This window comes from Sus scrofa, chromosome 7 (assembly GCF_000003025.6).
Source record: "Sus scrofa isolate TJ Tabasco breed Duroc chromosome 7, Sscrofa11.1, whole genome shotgun sequence".
Taxonomy (NCBI): domain Eukaryota; kingdom Metazoa; phylum Chordata; class Mammalia; order Artiodactyla; family Suidae; genus Sus; species Sus scrofa.
In genome coordinates, this window is record NC_010449.5 from 69,937,624 (window position 1) to 69,957,790 (window position 20,167).

Sequence of the window (20,167 nt, forward strand, 5' to 3'; positions counted from 1 at the left end):
AATGGCCTAAGGCTCTCAGCTCCTTCTTCTAAGCAGGTGTGTGATTCCAGGAATCACCTAACCAGATGCCATTATAATGTCTTCTCCTATTTATCCATATTCTTCCTTCTGAGATTTCTCTGACCATATTAAATATTTTCTTATATCTCCACTGTAGTCCCAATGTAAACAGACTGAGGAAGGCCAGCAGTTAGTTTGGAAGTGAATGATTTTTGTCCCTCAAATATTTTAAGAGCCATTCATGGTGATGGGACTGTAGGTGCACATCTCTCTTAGCAGGGTTGATAAAATTCTTGATGGATTAACTATTAATTTGAAATTTGTTGCCTATAATTTCTGCCTTTTTACAGCATAAATTCTTCTTTTGCTTCTTTTTAAGCCATAGAGATGGCCAGCTGACTTCTTTGGGGACAAAATAGCTGGAAGAAAAATAGGAGCTGTTAAGCTAAAACCTGCTACGCCAAGTTGTAAACTACAGCAAATTTTCATGGTTGAGTGGGAAAAAATCCTGAAAGTCTGAGCTTATAATGGAAGTGCTGACAAAACCAGCTCTAGCTGCACAAACGCAGAACTATTACCAGGCCCTTAGGGTGGACTCGTTGATATCATTTGCACTTTAAGCAGTTTAGGTGTTAAATTGCATGCAATTGCACAGTGTGATAAAACACCCTTCAAAGATATGAAATAATCCCTCTTTTTTCCCTGTACTATTTTCTTACAGGAAATCTTAACTCATAAATGGTAGTATTGGGTAATTTGTTTCTAGTAAAATGCAGCGTAATCCATTTAGTTACAATGCTTATCCCGTTCCAGTGGCAAAATGTAACAGGTGTAGGGTATATTCAATAGACAGTGAGCCTAATTTCACAGATCTGAGTTTAGATTCAGATTTTCCTTCATATTATTCTGTTGCCGAATTTTTTATGGCCATTTAAAACCATTCTACCAAAACAAAACAGGAAAGTAGCCAGAAGTGGATTTTTTAATGTGAAAATTTTAATGTAACTGTTCTTCTATCACCTCTTTTTCTAAGATTGAGAACACAATGAAAAGAATCTGTTCCATTCTGGGATATATATGGTTTGCTTGCTCATTTTTGTTCTCTAGTGTCATTTTGGTTTAATTCAGTGAGCAACAGCTGTCATAGGATGATTAACCTGCAGCTGGGCTGATAAATACAGAAATAAAGTAAAAATGGTTTTTGTTTTTTGGCAAAGGCTTCTTGAGAGTGACATGCTTTAGAGAAGATTTTCTCTCTTACTTTATGGAGATTGTCAATCTTGAATTGGTCAAATAATATCAGATTATGGCATCTGTATCTCTTAATGGACATGTTGATTAGAGGAGTTTAAAAATATATTTTAGAATACTTTTTGAAAGAAAAATCTTTTTTTTTTTTTTTTTTTTTTTTTTTTTGTCTTTTTGTTGTTGTTGTTGCTATTTCTTGGGCCGATCTTGCGGCACATGGAGGTTCCCAGGCTAGGGGTTGAATCAGAGCTGTAGCCACCGGCCTTCGCCAGAGCCACAGCAATGCGGGATCCGAGCCGCGTCTGCAACCTACACCACAGCTCACGGCAACGCCGGATCGTTAACCCACTGAGCAAGGGCAGGGATCGAACCCGCAACCTCATGGTTCCTAGTCGGATTCGTTAACCACTGCGCCACGACGGGAACTCCTGAAAGAAAAATCTTAGTATTATTTGATGACCCTTGTTAGAAAAGATTGAGAAATTAAATCTTTTGGAGAAGTGAGAAAGGGGTATTGTAAGAACCAATGAAAATTGTTGACCAGGAGGTGGAAACATACTGTATTTTTCATAAGTGAAGTTTTTTTTTTGTGGTCTTTTTAGGGCCAGACTTGTGGCATATGGAGGTTCCCAGGCTAGGGGTCGAATCGGAGTTGTAGCCATTGGCCTTTGCCACAACCACAGCAATGTCAGATCTGAGTCATATCTCTGACCTACACTACAGCTCATGGCAATGCTAGATTCTTAACCCGCTGAGCAAGGCCGGGATCGAAGCTGCGTCCTCATTGATACTAGTAAGATTCGTTTTTGCTGAGCCATGGCAGGAAACTCCTTCAAGTTACTTGTTAATCATTTGGATTAACCTTTTTTGGGGGGAGAAGGTCTGTTTTAAAACTGTGTTCTTATTATAACATGTCAAGACAATGCCTAAATGGTTAGCAAGGGCTGTTTACTAGCTACCACACCAGAAATCTTTTATACCAAATTCTTTCTGATGAAACAAAGCTGAACATTGTAAGTGAATATAGTCATCCATCCATCCATCTGTCCATCCATCCATATGTCATTTCATCCACTCTCTCTTTCTCCTTGACAGGCATAGATAGTTAAATGTTAGGTACTAAGGCTACAGCAATGAAAAAAAAATTTGATCCATATCCTCAAGAAATTTATAGAACAGTGAGACAATCAAAACCGGTATATGCTGGAGTTCCCATCGTGGCTCAGCAGTAAATGAACCAGACTAGTATCCATGAGGATGTAAGTTTGATCCCTGGTTTCGCTCAATGGGTTAAGGATCTGGCATTGCTGTGAGCTGTGGTATAGTTCACAGATGTGGCTCGGATACCATGTTGCTGTGGCTGTGGTGTAGGCTTGCAACTACAGTTCTAATTCGACCCTTAGCCTGGGAACCTCCATATGCCATGGGTGTGGCCCTAAAAAGACAGACCAAAAAAAAAAAAAAAAAAAAAAAAACCCAAAAACACAAACAGTAAATGTATTGATAGCAAAACTGAAAAACGAAATAGTAAAAGTAGGCTATGTAGCAGGCAAAAGCTGTTTCTTATTAATGGGTTCAAAGTGGATAAGAGGTGAGTGTTTACATGTATCACTTTCTAGGTAGCCATGTGACCTGTAGGAACTCAGAAATAACAACACTCTCAGCTCAGTGGGCTATCTTAGGGAACCACAGGAAATCACAACAATTGCTACTACTGATTGAACCACAAATGTATGGACATGGCAAAAACGTTGCAACAAATTTTTCAAATTTTAAAGACATTTAGGTATCACTGAAGCTACTACAGTGAACTTCAGCTAAGAAGCTAGACTGGAGAATGTGGTGATCTTTTAAATAATATTTTCCACTTAATTGGTCTATGCAGTGAAACAGCCTCAAAGTTATCCTGGCTTGAATATAGAGGTTTATACATTTGGACTATTTTCACGTAAGCATCATTATGTTGGCAGATTGCTGAGCATGGGGGATCTGTACCTATTATACTAGATGAGGCTGGGAATATGCCTCAGCTCAATACTTTGCATCTCCACGAAGTTTTGAATATCCTTCAGGTAACCACGTTTAACTGTATATTTGAATCCTTTCAGTTGCATTCTGTTTCTTTACACAGACACACACACACACACACACACACACACACACACACACACACACACAGTGTTTTTTTTTTCCAACATAAACAGAATCATTGTTTTGTAATTTGTTTCCAAACATAAAATTGGAAAAGAACACCCAAGTCATCAATTGTGGTATCAATAAATTTTGAAATATACCTGATAAAAATACAAAGGGGCATGGGTATAAGTTCCTCTTTGCATATTTGGTAGAATTCGCCTGTGAAGCCATCTGGTGCTGGACTTTTATTTGTAGGGAGTATTTTTATGACATATTCAATTTCATTTCTAGTGATCAGTCTGTTCAGTTAATCTATTTCTTCTTGATTCAGTTTTGGCAGGCTGTAAGTCTCTAGAAAGTTGTCCATTTCTTCTAGGTTGTCAAATTTGTTAGCTTACAATTTTTCATAGTATTCTGTCATGGTTTTTTGTATTTCTGTAATATCTGTTGTGACTTCTCCTTTTTCATTTCTGATTTCGTCTATATGTATTTTTTTCTCTCCTCTTCTTGGTGAGTCTAGCCATACTGTACAGTACGAAAAAAAAATAATGTATTGGGGAAATAAAAAAAAAAACTACAAAGGGGGATTGCAATAGACCCCAAATAATTCTTCCTATATACCTTGACAGTGGTGTTTGCAAAGGGACCCCAAGAAAACCACAATCTCAATGCATGCATGGCTTTGCTCAGAAGAGAAAAGTACCCAGTGGATGGGTAGAAGGGAACTCATAAGTTTTCTTTTCAGTTGAGATCTTTCCCATATGCTTAAATGTTAGACCTCTTTATGATTATTGGTAGGTTTTCAGAGCTTTAGCAACCTTTGAAATAGAAAATTTTACAAGATGTGTTTAGTCATGTTTCTTCTTTAATTTTTGCCTGGTACAAGTGGGCTATTTCAATTTGAACAATCAAGTCTTTAGAGAAATTTCTTTTTTTATTTGATTCGTTCTTCTGTTTAATTTTTCTTCTTGAAATATATATATATCCACATATATACATACATATATACATATATATGCATATGTAATCTGTATATATATTATATATTCTCTTCTAGTGCTGTCTTCTTTTTTCCTCTCATTATCTTTATCACTTCATTCTGCTGCAAGAATATATATAGCTGATATTTGAATGTATTTACTATCTCCATGGCATTTTAAAATGTAGTGTGTTTTTTTCTTCAGTTTTAGAACTTCTTTATTTCTGAAATGAACATGATAACATCTCCCTTATAGTAGTATGTGAATTAAATTAGAATGCAAAATTAGTGCTTTGTGAATTCTAGTTATTATTGAATTGTGGTAAGAGAATGCGTTCTATAAATGTACTCTTTTGGAAATTACTTAGGCTTATTTTGTTTCTTAGTGGATGATTAATTTTTTTGTATCTTTAGAAAAAATATGTTTCTCAGTTAGGTACAGAGTTCTCTGTATATATTTACTAAGCGCATTTGTCAATCATTCATTTAGTTCTGGTCATGTCAAATTTTAATCTGTGTCACTCCACAGATTCATTGGATTATTCTTACATTGTTGATGTTTTTATCTTATATATTTCAGTGATACATTTATGGGTGCATAAAAGCTCCTGGCTATGAATTCTTAGCCAGTTTTAACCTTACAAGATAACCACTTCCACTTTTTTTCATTTAATTATTTTAAGTTGAATTCTACTTATCTCTTATGACTATTTGTGCTGGAAATCTTATGCTTTCCTTCCACTGCTCTCCATCCTTTTCTGTTCTGCTCTGCTCTGCCTCCAGATATGAATTTACATGGACCACACACAAGAAAATGTGACTTTGCCCTGTGCCTTCTTGTTAGGTTGGGCTTATGAGGACCACTGACAGGACATCTTGGGAAGGAGGAGAGTGAAGTTGGGATCTCTCTTCCAATGGCTCCTTCCTTGTGGAGTTGCCATGCCACTCTAGCTTTTGACCAAAGGTCGCAGCTCCCATCAGATGGCCCTCTCCTTATAGCTTCAGGGTTCCTGTAATCCTATAATAGCTCCCTCTCATTTTTTTTTTTTTTTCTGTTTTGTTTTTGCCTTTTTTTTTTTTTTTTTTTTTTTTTTTTTTTTTATGGCTGCACATGCAGCATATGGAAGTTCTGGAGCTATGGGTCGAATTGGGGCTGTGGCTGCAGGCCTACACCACAGCCACAGCAATGCCAGATCCAAGCTGCATCTGTGACCCACTTAAGTGAGGCCAGGGATGGAACTCATATCCTCATCAAGATGACTTAGGTTCTTAATTTAATGAGCTACAATTGGAACTCCAATAGCTCCCTCTCTTTACCTATGCAGACTTAGGGGTGGTAAGAATTTCCTGCTATAAATAGCACTGGCTTTCCCATTGGCATCTGAAAGCACGGGCTAAGACTTCCATAATATGCTCTTAGATTCTGGTTTACCTCCTCTTGTAGAAGGCAGCTCATCTGCCCCTACTCTGAAAAAAAAAGAATCCTAAAAACTCTTCCTTGCGAATGTCTTGTTTTTGCTGGAGGCTGTGAAGAATAAATCATCTGTTATATTAATGGAATAAAACAAATATTAAGGAATAAAATATTAATAAAACAAATATTAAAACTTCACATCTTCAATACGCATCTGAGATCTTTTTCTTTCTATTTACCCATTTTCTAGATCACCAAATCTTACTTATTCTTCCTTTGCAGCATCTTTGGAATTACCTCTCCTTCTTCTTTCATTCTCTTGGAATAATAGACCAAAGTTTCTTCTTTTTAAGCTTAGTATGATTCTTTTCTATGAACAACTCACTATGAGTCTGTGTTTATCTGAATGATGTTTTGTGTTCTAGTCAAATAATACACTTTACATTTAAAGGTATGCATGCTTACTATTTAGCAGCCTTATGATTTAGGCATAAATTGTAAGTAGACATAAGTGACTGAAATTTGTATTACTTCTTTTCCTTTTAACGGCTTTCAAGAAATAGTCCATTGATTTAATGAAGACCCCTTCCATATTTTCAGGATTTAGCACGGTGTGTTTTTTCCATTTATAGAATAACTTGTGGAACAATATTTATTATCATGGGTTAAGCTGGATACCATTGAAATGATGGAACTTCAGCTATGACAGCAATGCCATTGTTACACTTGTGGCTTTGAAGGAGTTAGATACAAAAGACTAGAACAAGTTTAAGTTCACAGTTAGGAAATAACAGTAGCTAGGAAAATGGTAGGACATAGAGAGATGATCTTTCTATTCAGATATTCTATTTCAGAATTGTTCCAGTATATACGAAGCAAGCTTGGAGTAAAATACCTTGAACATAATAGTGCCTTTTGCTTTTTCTTTGCAGCAATATGGCTTCTGTGTCAACATGAGTGGATCCATGTTGTTGGAAAAGAATTCTTTGAAATATACATTTTTGTGAGGAGACATGCTATGTGAGAGTGTGAAGTCTTTTTTTTTTTAATGATTTTTATTTTTTCCATCATAGCTGGTTTACAGTGTTCAGCCGATTTTCTGCTGTACAGCAAGGTGACCCAGTCATACATACATATATGCATTCTTTTTCTCACATTATCATGCTCCATCACAAGTGACTAGATATAGTTCCCAGTGCTATACAGCGGGATCTCATTGCTTATCCATTCCAAAGGCAATAGTTTGCATCTATTAACCCCACATTCCCAGTCCATCCCACCCCTCCTCCTCCCCCTTGGCAACCACAAGTCTATTCTCCAAGTCCATGAGTTTCTTTTCTGTGGAAAGTTTCATTTGTGCTATATATTAGATTCCAGATATAAGTGCTATCATATGGTATTTTTCTTTCTCTTTCTGACTTACTTCACTCAGTATAAGAGTCTCTATTTCCATCCAGGTTGCTGCAAATGGCATTATTTTCTTTTTATGGCTGAGTAGTATTCCATTGTATATATATATACCACATCTTTTATTTATTTATTTATTTATTTTATTTAAAAAATCTTTTTTTTTTATTTTTTTATTTTCCCACTGTACAGCAAGGGGGTCAGGTTATCCTTACATGTATACATTGCAATTACAGTTTTTCCCCCACCCTTTCTTCTGTTGCAACATGAGTATCTAGACATAGTTCTCAATGCTATTCAGCAGGATCTCCTTGTAAATCTATTCTAGGTTGTGTCTGATAATCCCAAGCTCCCGATCCCTCCCATATATACCACATCTTTTAAATCCATTCATCTGTCAGTGGACATTTAGGTTGTTTCCATGTCTTGGCTATTGCAAATAGTGCTGCAATGAACATATGGGTGCATGTATCTTTTTCAAGGAAAGTTTTGTCTGAATATATGCCCAAGAGTGGGATTTCTGGGTCATATGGTAGTTCTATATTCAGTTTTCCGAGGCACCTCCATTCTGTTTCCCATAGTGGTTGTACCAATTTACATTCCCACCAACACTGTAGGAGGGTTCCCTTTTCTCCACACCCTCTCCAGCACTTGTTATTTGTTGATTTGTTAATGATGGCCATTCTGACAAGTGTGAGGTGATACCTCATAATAGTTTTGCATTTCTCTAATAATCAGTGATGTTGAGCATTTTTTTTCATGTGCTTCTTGGCCATCTGTATATCTTTTTTGGAGAAATGTCTATTCAGGTCTTTTGCCCATTTTTCAGTTGGGTTGTTGGCTTCTTTGCTGTTGAGTTGTATAAGTTGTTTGTATATTTTACATATTAATCCCTACGGCCATACCACCCTGAACACTCCCAATCTCGTCTGATCTCAGAAGTTAAGCAGGGTCTGGCCAGGTTAGTACTTGGAGGAGAGTGTTAAGTCTTGTCAATCATTTCTCTGCCCTCCTAGCCAACAGATTTATTTCCAATTTAACCAAAGTGAAAGTAGTCAGCTTTGGGGGTGTTTTGTGGTTTCAGTGGGCAAGTAGTAGATCTGTCCTGGAACATGACTGCCTGGTTCTGTACCCCAAACATTTACTATAGTTGTAGTACTTTTCAAGGGGATGACCTGAGGTCTCTTTATACATCTCTGGTTACCTTAAAACACAATGGTTTGGTGGGGAAGAGAGCACAAAAGCATCTTCTTCGGCCAACTCTATTTCTTTCTTTATTTCCCTCCTCGGGGTATCATTGCTGTGGTTTCTGCCAGATTGTAGGATTTTGATTGAGACATGTTTGCCAGGGAGTATGGTTAAGAAACATGTCCCCTTTACTATCTTTACCTTCTACTCCCTTCCCTACTTATTTGGGTCTTTTTTTTTTTCCTTCTTTCTTTCTTTCCCTTGTCCTCCCCATTCATCTCAACTCTCTGCACTTACTAAACTAGTTTAGGGCTTTCTTTGGGACCAGATTATTCTTCTGTCTCTCTCTCATTTTACCTCTAGTTTACTGGTCTCTGCTTTGGGTTCTTATAGCACTAGACAGAATTAGCCTACCAAAATTTAGATGGAGAATGGATGGATGTTGAAAGGTGGAGGGCTCTTTTTACAAGTATCCCCACCCAGATTTTTCAGAAATCTGTTCATTGGAGAATTGGGTGCTGGTCCAGCTATTATGAAATCATCCTTTGATCCTTTGATTCCCATTTGGATTTTTTTTTTTTTTTTTTTTGGCTTGTAGCACCACAGGTGGTAAACTGTGAGGACAAGTAATGGGTAGTTCTGGGTTCTCACATTTCTGAACATAATTTCATCAAATTCCTGCAAAATTTTACCTCAGTTCTGAACAGTGGAATGGTTCTAGTTGCTTCCAGTGCTCTCAGAGGGAGAAAGGGCATGGGCCAGACTGAAGGTGTTGAGAGGAGCACGTCCTTGTGTTCTGATTCCATGCTATCCCTCAAGCTTATGCTTAGTGTCTTTGCCTTGTGGGGAAAGCCCAGGTGGAGACTCTGAGAACAGACTTGTCATGGCACCTCCCTCCCTTATTTTGTTACCCTGAGAATGCCATTCCTCCCACCCAGGAGAAGTGTGATTGCTTGCATATGCCATCTGCTTACAAACCCCTGTGAGCTGAAATTCTCCCCCAAAAGGTTTATGTAAGCCCCCTGTGAACTCAAACCACTATGTTTTGCTCAGCTCAAATAAACATCGAAAAAGTATCTAAGCATTTGAACTTATAATAACATATTTATCCCAACACATGAGGCTACTCATCATTGGTGTATGTGTAATATATAATTGCAGCATGCAGAAAACAAACAGCTCTCTATCAGAGAAGTCTCTGGATCCCACGGGGCACTAATCATCTACCAAAAATAGAGATGGTTGGGGAAAATAACTTATAATTGCATTGGCAATCCACTATTAAAGTATAATTTCATGTTGTTTTCATTTCTAGCAAATAAATAATAAAACTGATTTGAAAAAATTGCTTATTGCACTTTCTAGCATAATCCACCATGAAATCTAGAAATTGAGTATGTTATACATATTTTCTTAAGTATTCATTTAAAAAATTGAGGAAAAATATGCACACATATATATGAACTTGTACTGTTTAAATTTATAAATAAAATTCAGTTTATATTCAAAAAATTTATACTCATAAATTTATACTAGAGTTATGAATAAAATTATGAATATATATTTCTCTTTAATGGTTTTAAAATATTTATATTTAGAAAGACCAAGTAGTGCTATATGTTCTCAAATGGAGGAATTGCATTTTAACCCTATGTGCATATATGAAGCATGAAGTTTCAGGTCAACCAAAAAGCAGAGACTGAAATTACATGACAGTAAGTGAACCTGGAATTATTTGAATGAGAATTTATGTTAATTAAAATCATATAGGCTTAAGCAAGGAATAATGAAAATGATATTATAAGGCAGAGACAATAAAAGAAGTTAAAGATAATGGGTACCAAGTGCCCATCAGCGAATGTTTAGTCCATGTTTCCCTTTATTCCAATTCACTGAAATTTGTTCATGAAATGGGTCAGGGCTGTAGCATGGTAGGGAATTACCTCTCATCTCTAAAATATTATCCATAGAAATCTTATTTAAATCCATCTGCTAAAAGACTAATTGTAAATATGAGCAAAAAATATAAAGTAAGCCATTTGTTTCTGCCACAGAATGAAAGGCATTATACACAATTAAAACAGTAGCTATGATAATAGTTAAGTCAGAATAAAATCTGATTTTCCAACTTACTTACAGGTAGGAGGTAAGAGTGCCCTCCAAGGGCTTTCAGGGAAGTAGGACCTTTGGTCTAGAAATGTCCAGCAATATCTCCCCATTCCCAATATGTCACTGCAGGTGTTTATAGTACCTTTTGGTGCTAGAACATACTGAGTAGAGTGTTTACCTTTATAAATATGTAAGACAGACTTTCTAATTGCTAAGAAGAACTACTAGGAAAACACATTTTGCTGAAGCATCCACCTATAGCAGGAGGTTAACTACAGTTAACCCATAGGTCAAGGGAGAGATTCAAAGATGACCCTGAGAGTTTCCTGCCAGAAAAAAAGCAACATTTTGAGCATAAGCTGCACAGTATATAGGTTTGATTTACTAGTCTACAAAAAAAAAAAAAAAAGATTCCCAGGAGCATCGCCTTTTTAAATAAGTTTGCTGTCAACTGGCAAGGAAACTACTTCCAAATAGTAGGTTTTATTGATGAACTGAGCAGAACTCTCAATGGCTGGTACCTTTGGAAGGTGGGGTATTAAAGTGAACATTGCTCTATGGGTGATGATAAATCAGTTAGTCTATAGTTAAAAGTGGAAAATATGGAGGAAACCTCACAGAAGTCCAAGGAGGGGTAGAGAAAAATCTAAGACAGCTAGTTGTGTGGGTTTTACATAACATATAACCTTTTTAAATAAAGTGATCTGCATTGGCTCGTGTAGACTGTGGGAAGGCTTGGCGAGGAATGCTTTTGGGTATATTCAAGTCTGTATAAATGACGCCCAATGTGTCATCTGAAAGCTGTTAGGATTGAAAAAGGCACTGGAACCAATTCTTTCTTTTGTCTCCAGGAGGATTTGAACAGCCCACTCTCCTGGACTCAGAGAGAAGTTTTTTCACACCTCTTCCAAAGACACTGATGCCGGAAGCATGCTTTGGGCCATATGTAAGAAGCAGCTAGTGCAAAGATAGCCTTGCCCGTGTATTCCCAAAGGCCTTTAAAGGGCAGAGGTAAGTTGATGCAACACCCTCATACCCACTCATGCTTTGTAGCCTTTCTTCCACGTCTTATGCCACAGTTGGGGATTTTGCTCATGGTGGTTAAGGACGACTTAGGAAGCAGTCTTACTATCGCATAGGGAATGCTGTCTCTTAATCTCAGTTTCCCAGTATCTGAAATGGGAATAACATTAAAACTCATATGAAATAATAAAAATGTTTCAAGCCTGTAAAGTGCTAAACTAAATATCATGGGCTGGCGTAAAAATTCAGTTTCAAGAGGAAAATATAATGACACTGCCTTGTGGAGTAGACCCTGCCTCTAGTCAATGGAAGTTTGAAAAATCTAGTTTTACAGGATCAGCAGTGATCCCCATCATGTCAGAGTGATCTTCCAAGACACTGGACCATTTTTGTGGTCCTTTGTGGTTGGAGAGAGTCTACCTTTCCTGGAGTGTTGCTGACTATATTCCAGTGCCACCAAATTTCATGCAAGTCAAAATTATTTGCTATGGTTCTCTGAGCCCCACACAAGCAGCCTGGATTTGAACTGTACTGGTCTAAGAACAGGGTTGCTAAAAGGGAGCCAGGGACTATTTGGGAAAACGGATCCCTATCCATTAAATACTCTGATGAATATGATATGACTATTAACCTGGCATTGTTGCAGAAAATAGGCAAAACAAGCAAAATCAACCCAGAGACTGGTGCCCAGGTATTTGTGCTCCTAGGTGCTTACCTGACTAAAAAGGTGAATAGCTGGCTTACCCCTTACCGAAAACTCTGGCTAGTCCTGAAGGCTGGCATTAAGTATAGAGCTTTACAACTATTAGCATGGAGGTGAAAAAATAAGAAGTCTGAATGGATAGGTATTTCACCAAATTTATGCACATAGTCCCACATTAGACTTACAGAAAATGCTACTTACAGAAAATATATGCTCCTAGTTTCTTTTTTAAAAAATGTCTGACTTCTGTGTTTCTTTAACTTTAAATTGAATCTTCCATTAAATATACTATAATGATGGAGTTCCCTTTGTGGTTGCAGGTTTGATCCCTGGCCTTGGTCAGTGGGTCGGGGATCCGGAGTTGCCGTGAGCTGTGGTGTAGGTCACAGACACGGCTCAGATCTGGCATTGCTGTGGCTATGGTATAGGGCAGCAGCTGTAGCTCCAATTCAACACCTTGCCTAGGAATTTCCATATGCTGTGGGTGTGACCCTAAAAAGCAAAAGAAAAAAAAAGGTGTATATATATATAGGCCTATATATATATATAGGCTCGCACATACTATAATGAGATCCATGGGAAAAATAAACAAAACTAAAAGCAAGCACATTTTAAGCCTTTTAATACATGTGAATTTATTTTTCAGAAAGGTTATATTCCTATAAATTCAATTTAAGATTCAAATCCTTGCTCTTTTACCAAAATTGAATATTACACTTCTGAAAAATTCCAATTTAATAGATTGGCAATATTACCTATATGTCTTTATTGCTAATCTATATTTATTCATTTGTGAATTCAGGCTTTATCTAATCTGAACTACTTTTAAGATTTCCAGTAGAAAAATACATACCTTTCAATTCATTGACAACCCTCTTGTCAATAAATTATTTTTTATTCCAAACTATTAAATTAAAATCTCACTCATCATCAACAATAATGTGTAGTGTTTATCGAGTATTAACTATGTGTCATACACTCTGGTAAGTGCTTTCTGACATCATGGACCACTTGTCCCCCAGCCACTTGACTACTTTGCACCGTCCCTTGATAGAAAAATTGACCAAAAGTCCACACTTAAATTGCCTCCAGTTTGTTACCCTTCCTTCACATTTTTGCCTTGGTTCACTTTAAATACAGATTCCATCTTCCATTTCAGTAAGTCTTGAGGATACAACCAATCTCCTTATCAATTAATCATTATATATATATATATCTTTTTAGATATACTTGCAGCATATGGAGGTTCCCAGGCTAGGGGTCGAATCAGAGCTGCAGGGGCCAGCCTACACCACAGCCACAGCAATGTGGGATCTGAGTCAAGTCTGTGACCTACAGCTCATGGCAATGCCAGACCCTTAACCCACTGAACAAGGTCAGGGATGGAACCCACATCCTCATGGATACTAGTTGGGCTCGTTAACTGCTGAGCCATGACGGGAACTTTCTCATTTTATATTTTTAATCTTTTCCCACAACTCAGCAGACATTTACAGAGTTGAACAGTTGTTTAAAAAGAATTCAAATAGATGAGCCACTTTTTCTCTTGGCTTCTGTGACACCTCAGTCTTCTGGTTTATCTTCCTCTCTAGGCAGCTTTCCCACTTTTTTCCCTGTGGGCTTCTCCTTGTTCTGTTATCCAGTCCAGGCAGTTTGCCCCAGAGATCAGTCCTGGATCCTCTTCTTGCCTTCCACATTTTATTTCTAGGGTATCTCTTCGTAGAGTGTTAGCCCCATTAGAGCAAGAATTTTTAATCTGAAATTTTTCAGCATTGTATTGTTAACACTTAGGACAGTACCTGGTTACGTGCTCAGTATTTGTTAGATAGATGAATGACTGTAGGCTCAAAGCATGAGTCATGTATATGCTGATGCCTTTCAAATGATTAACCTTCTGCTGGATTTCCTCAGCTTGGGAACTCTAGATCTGCAATTCTGATCACCTCTTGTGTCTCCACAGGGATGGTTAACAGGTACCTCCAACTTATGTCTGAAGCAGAACTCTTAATAACTCTGACCTGTTTGTCTTCAGTCTTCCTTATCTCATGACATTGCTACTTAAATAAAAAACCTAGTATTCATTCTTGATTCACTAGCCCCACTTTTAATCCATCAAAAGGCCCTTGAGAATTATTTTTAATGTGTCCTGAGTCTGTCCATCCTGCACCATCTTTGCTGCCACCTCCTTTGGTGAAGCCACCCTCATCTCTCACCTGGAGTACTAAAACAGACTTCTTCACCAACCTCTATCTCTCCACACTAATCCATGTGGAGCACTGACAGTGTTTTAAAAATGCTATTTCACCCTCTCCCACTTAGTACTTTCTAATGGCATTTCACTGTCTTGAGCACACAAATCTAAATTCTTTACTATGATTGAGATTTGACTCATCCTTAGAGTCAGCTCAGGATGTGAATTGGATGGTAGAGTATATCAATGTCTGCAAGATTTAGAGTTTGCTGTGTTTTTTGGTGGAAGGTAGCAACCCCCTTCCAAAAGAGACAAAAACTAGCCAATCTGATTTTTCACTTCCAGATTTTACTTCCTGAAATTGGTGCTTTGTGGGGATGAGGATATGGGTAGAGGGCATTTCATAGCTCTTAGCACAGGTACTAAAGGAATTCTTATTGTAAATGAATACTATAATACTGTAAGTAATACTTAAAACAAATGCTTAAACATTACATTTATACTTAAAGTAAATAAGGAGGAAAACTGCAACATCAGAAATGACCACAGGCTGTTGCTATTTACCCACAATTTGGGGAATAAATAGCAATTCTTATTGTACAGGATTTTTTCTAATAGACTGTCATTTCACTGGTATGTATTGACTAATTTATCACACATATATGTGCTTATGTAATTATGAATATTGCATGTATGTATAAACAATCTCAATTCTCTTACCCATGGAAATGAAAGCTATTTTAATGTGCAAGCACACTAGAAGAAAATAGTGTAGAATATATGATTGTTACTTTTTTCAATGTTGAGAGACTATTTAAAAATATCTAATATTGTTTGACATGAATTTGACATGAAAGTATTTTATATAAATTATTTTTGAAAAAGCATAGGTATATTGTTTTCACAGGCATATTTATTCACAATCGTACATATCTCTATGGTATATTCTTAAGATATCTCAAATCCTGGCATTTTTTTATTGTATTTCTTACTGTCATTTGCCTTGTTATTGAGTGATAGTGCCTTATTCATATTTAAATTGTCAGTCTCTTCAAACATGTCTAGCTTATTGTCTCCAGCCTTCTTTCACAATTTTAACATATTTGTGGGAAAGAACTCAAAATTTAAAGAAATTAACTAATCAGTTCACTAATCAGCCTGTCCACTTCACGTTTTATGAAGATAAATTAGCATGTTCTTTTAGAACTCAGTATCATCTGTTTTTCAATCTTCTATATTAGTATAAAAAATAAACCCCTTTTGTGTTGGTATTTTTCATCCAATTGGACCCAGCTATTAAAAAGTTTTCAAAAGAAAACTTTCTATTTGTTGTTAATTTAAATGACTTTCAAAAATCAATCCCTGAAATTCCCTTAATATCCGATAATCTCATAGTCCTTTAAAATCTTTGGTTAAAAAGTGTACATTAAAGCAGCCTGTCATTAATTCCATACCAACTCACATGGGTGCATCCTCCATCATTGCTAAGAGAAACTAAAAGAAATCACAATTTTATTATTTTTATTTTTAAATATGGAAACACCTACTGCTGATGTGTAATGCACAGTCTAAATTTCAAATGCATTTTTTTTTTTGTCTTTTTGTTTTTTTGCCTTTTCTAGGGCTGCTCTTGCGGCATATGGAGGTTCCCAGGCTAGGGGTCTAATCGGAGCTGTAGCCACCGGCCCACACCAGAGCCACAGCAATGCGGGATCTGAGCTACGTCTACAACCTACACCACAGCTCACGGCAACGCTGGATCCTCAACCCACTGAGCAAGGCCAGGGATCGAACCTGCAACCTCATCGTTCCTAGTCGGATTCGTTAACCACTGTGCCATGATGGGAACTCCCTCAAATGCATTTTTGACTGTTGAGACAATCACTCAAGCTCCATATTAAATGTGATAAAATCTAACTGAGGTTCTGTGGAAGGCTCATAAGGTGGTATATTGTGAATGCCAAGGCTTATACTCTTTAAAGAAAAATCTGTCATGGATACGGGTTTTTAAATTGTCATGAAGTTATTTCTTTTTCTGACCTTTTTCATGTTTAGTGAACAAATATAATGGATGATAATAACATATGTTAAATAAAAATCTCATAATCTTTCATTGTGTGAGGATTATTATGTAGTTTACTACGTTTAAGAATTTTTTAATTACAGTACTAAATTGGCTTTCCCCCAACGTTAAAAACTTTAGATTATGAATATATATATATTTATTTATTTTATTTTGTTCATAATCTAAGGACTTCCTTCCCTTACCCCTTGCCTCTGATAACCACCAATCTAATCTCTTTTTCTATTAGTTTGTTTTTGAAATATAATTGACCTAAAACACTGTTATTTCCTGTTACATGACATAGTGATCACTATTTCTATACATTTCAAAATGATCACCACAGTAAATCTACTTATGTCAGTGTATTCCCCACACTGTACATTTCACACCTGTGACTCATTTACTTTGCAACTGGAAGTTTGTTCTGCTTAATCTCCCTCACCTATTTCTTTCCTCCCCTGCCTCTCTTCTGGCAGCCATCTGTTTGTTCTCTGTAGCTATAACTCTGTTTTTTTGTGTTTGCTTGTTTTTTTTTTTTGTTATTGTTTTTGGTTTTTTTAGATTCTACATTTAAATGAAATCACACAATATTTGTCTTTTTCTGTCTGACATTTCATTTAACATAATACCCTCTTAGTCCATTTATATTATCTCAAATGGCAAGATTTCATTATTTTTTATGGCTGTTTCATGTTCCATTGTGTATGACACCTCATCGTCTTTGCCTCTTTAGCCATTGGTAGGCACTTAGATTACTTCCATATCTTGGCAGATCTTGAATATTTTTAAGAACACAAAAGGATAAAGGATCATAAAGTGATAACTCATGTTTCCACTACCAAGATTTATATTGACTTCTTTAGTTCTTAGAATGAGTAGATATGGGAGAAAGTTAACTTAAAATTCTTTTTTTTCATGATAATGGATGATTATTTTTACTTTACAAAGGCTATTTTAGAAAATCTAAAACTCAAAACTGACTAATGCTTAGTTAATCAAAAATCTTTGGCTGATTAATAAAGTACATTGTTTATAAGGAAGATTAAAAGGGATATTTTGGAGAAAGAATTTTGGCAATAAATATTTGGTTCTTTGTTCTCAATTTTTAAATTTTGATTTAGGTTTACTTTAAAATTGAAAATATCAAGATCCAAATAAAGACTCGAAGATAGAAAGTTAAATGCTTGACTTTTAAGTTATGATTGCTCTTGACATGGAGTAAAACTTTACTGATTAATTATCAGAACATGTACTAGATAGGTGAATGAAGAATTGCTTGTAGTATGTTAAATGACTCGTAAATGTGTGTTTAATTTTGTTTTACAAAAGAGACACAAATATGTTTTTCAACCCTAGACTCTGAAGGCTCAGTGACCTGTTATTAAGATAGTTGATTACCCCAGAATCTAAATTTCTGCCCAAATTATGAGAATGAAGTTTTTTTAAAAAGTATTCTAGGATAAATCTCATAGGAGAGATAAAACTGAGGTAAAAGTTATTTTTCTTTCATATCAGCTACGAAACAATATTTTCCAAAATTGTGTAATTAGTGAAATAAGAATAATTAATCTGATAAAATTAGCCAGGATTTTTTTCAAGATTTATACTATCTCATATCACAAAAGTGTTTCTGAAAACTTATAAAATACATTTTGATATATTACTACAACTCACTGATCTATAAAATACTAATGAAATTCTATATATCAAATTCTAACTTAAAAATTTCTTACTCTTTTAACCAGGACTTTCTTAATTTCTCAGTCAAAATTTCTGTTTCCTCTTTATTTGCATTGCTAAAGCTTAATGTGTGGAAGCAATAAGTACTCTACATGAGTTAGCTAATTTGTTGTCTTGACACACTGTGAGGTATGTCCAATTATTACCACTCTTACAGATGAGGATATTGAGAAGAAGTGAATGATATGCCATATTATGGACCCACACAGTCTAGCTGTAGACCAGATGCTCTTAACTGCTAAACCACATGACTGCTAGAACCTTATTTCCTAGTTAAGGATGAGAGAGCCTCACCATTTATATTAAGTAAGGGAAAATTATATTGTACAATCCACTCCACAAAATCCTTCTGTCAGTAGTATTTACAAATAGACATACAAGCCAAACACTGTAATAGCAGAGAGAAAATCATGAAAATTCCAATCTGAGGTGGGTAAAGGAGGTGAGAAAGGAAAGAATGCAATCAATATTATGAGGATCTGGCGTAGAAATTGAAATAACATGAATACTTGACACTAATAGACTATTTTCTTAAAATAAGAACAAGCATAACAAGAGCAAGAAGTACAAAGAATTTAAGTTAATCGAATTCTCATTCTTTTCCAAAATGGAAGAGACAATTATACTGAAGATAGTATCTATCCCTATCTTTTAATACACCCATATAAATACACAAAGAAATAGAAGTTACCATTTTATAAAATGAGCCATGGCCTACAAGTTTTTAACTTAATTCATGGGACAGGGGCAATTGCCATACCACCAGATAGAGTGGTGGGGCATTTCCAGTATAGTTCTACCATTAGACCAAGTAGCCCATGAAACACTCAAATATCAAACTGTGTGGAGAATATTAATTGACGTCTAGTGGAAGATTAAAATGAAGAGTAGACCATAGCTACTTCTTCCTTTGTGTGGTTGAAAGTGGTAGCTTCCAGAAATAATAAGTCTAAAAATCATCAGTCCCATTTCCCCTAGTTTTGTTGATATGATATTAAATGAGATTTCAAATTATCACTAATGATCCTTTTGAAATTATTATTTGTGGCTTTTAAAGAACTTCAGTGTTAGTTCACAGGGAGACAATGATAACAACAGGGATTTTCACTTTAATTTTGAGAAAGACATTTTCTCAAAAGGTATTAAAAAGAACCACTTGCTTGTTTCTAGAATGGGCTTAGAGAAACTTATGAAAAACATGTATATACAAAAATGCTTTTATAATAGAGAAAGAAACATTTTTCTAAGGGTAGAAAATACACATTTTCAGGAGCAAATACATTAACTGTGATTAAGTCCTACACTTAGCTCAGAGATTCCTGGCAGCTAATAACAAGGGAAGGAGGATGGATTTCATAACTCTTATTATCTTGTAAAAGATATAGGTTGCTTCTTCAAAGGAAGACTTTTTTTGGTAGTAAATTCTAAAAACAAATGTATAAGGGACATTTAACAAAATATGTAGAAGGCATTTCCAAAGATAGTTTTATATAGTTTTTCCTACTACACCGCTGGTAAAAATCAAAAGCAGAATCCTGGTAATTTGTAAATTATTTTTATTGATTTTCATTTGAATTTTTAATAAATAACTTATAAATTACTTAGTACATATATTACAGTCAGGGGCTTAGATAATGTGGTCTAAGTTTACTGCTTTCTGATTTAGTTTGCTATGAGGTAGTTCTCAGCCTATTAGACAAACAATCCACACATTCCTCTAAATAGTCTCTTTTCTTTGGGTGTGTACTACTACTTTGAACTTCTGAATAGAAACTGGATATGGAAATGTGTCCTCTCTACTGAGAATTACATCGCTAATAAAATACATTTTAATGTAACTTCTGTATTAGGAACAAACTTACCTATCTCTCCCATGCTTAATGTAGCAGTATAAAGTACTGTTGTAGAAACAAACTGTTAAGGTCCAAATGCAAAATCCACTCTCTTCAGTTGTAGGACCTTAC

At 35.9% G+C, this 20,167-nt stretch overlaps 1 long non-coding RNA gene across 2 annotated transcripts in view; it reads left to right on the forward strand.

Moving 5' to 3' along the window:
- The window catches only part of LOC110261578, a 57,023-nt gene that overhangs the window by 27,317 nt on the left and 9,539 nt on the right, over positions 1–20,167 (forward strand). For both annotated transcript variants that reach the window (XR_002345870.1, XR_002345869.1), the window contains exon 3: positions 11,333–11,492. This is a non-coding gene — a long non-coding RNA (uncharacterized LOC110261578). The remainder of the gene's footprint in view (positions 1–11,332; positions 11,493–20,167) is intronic.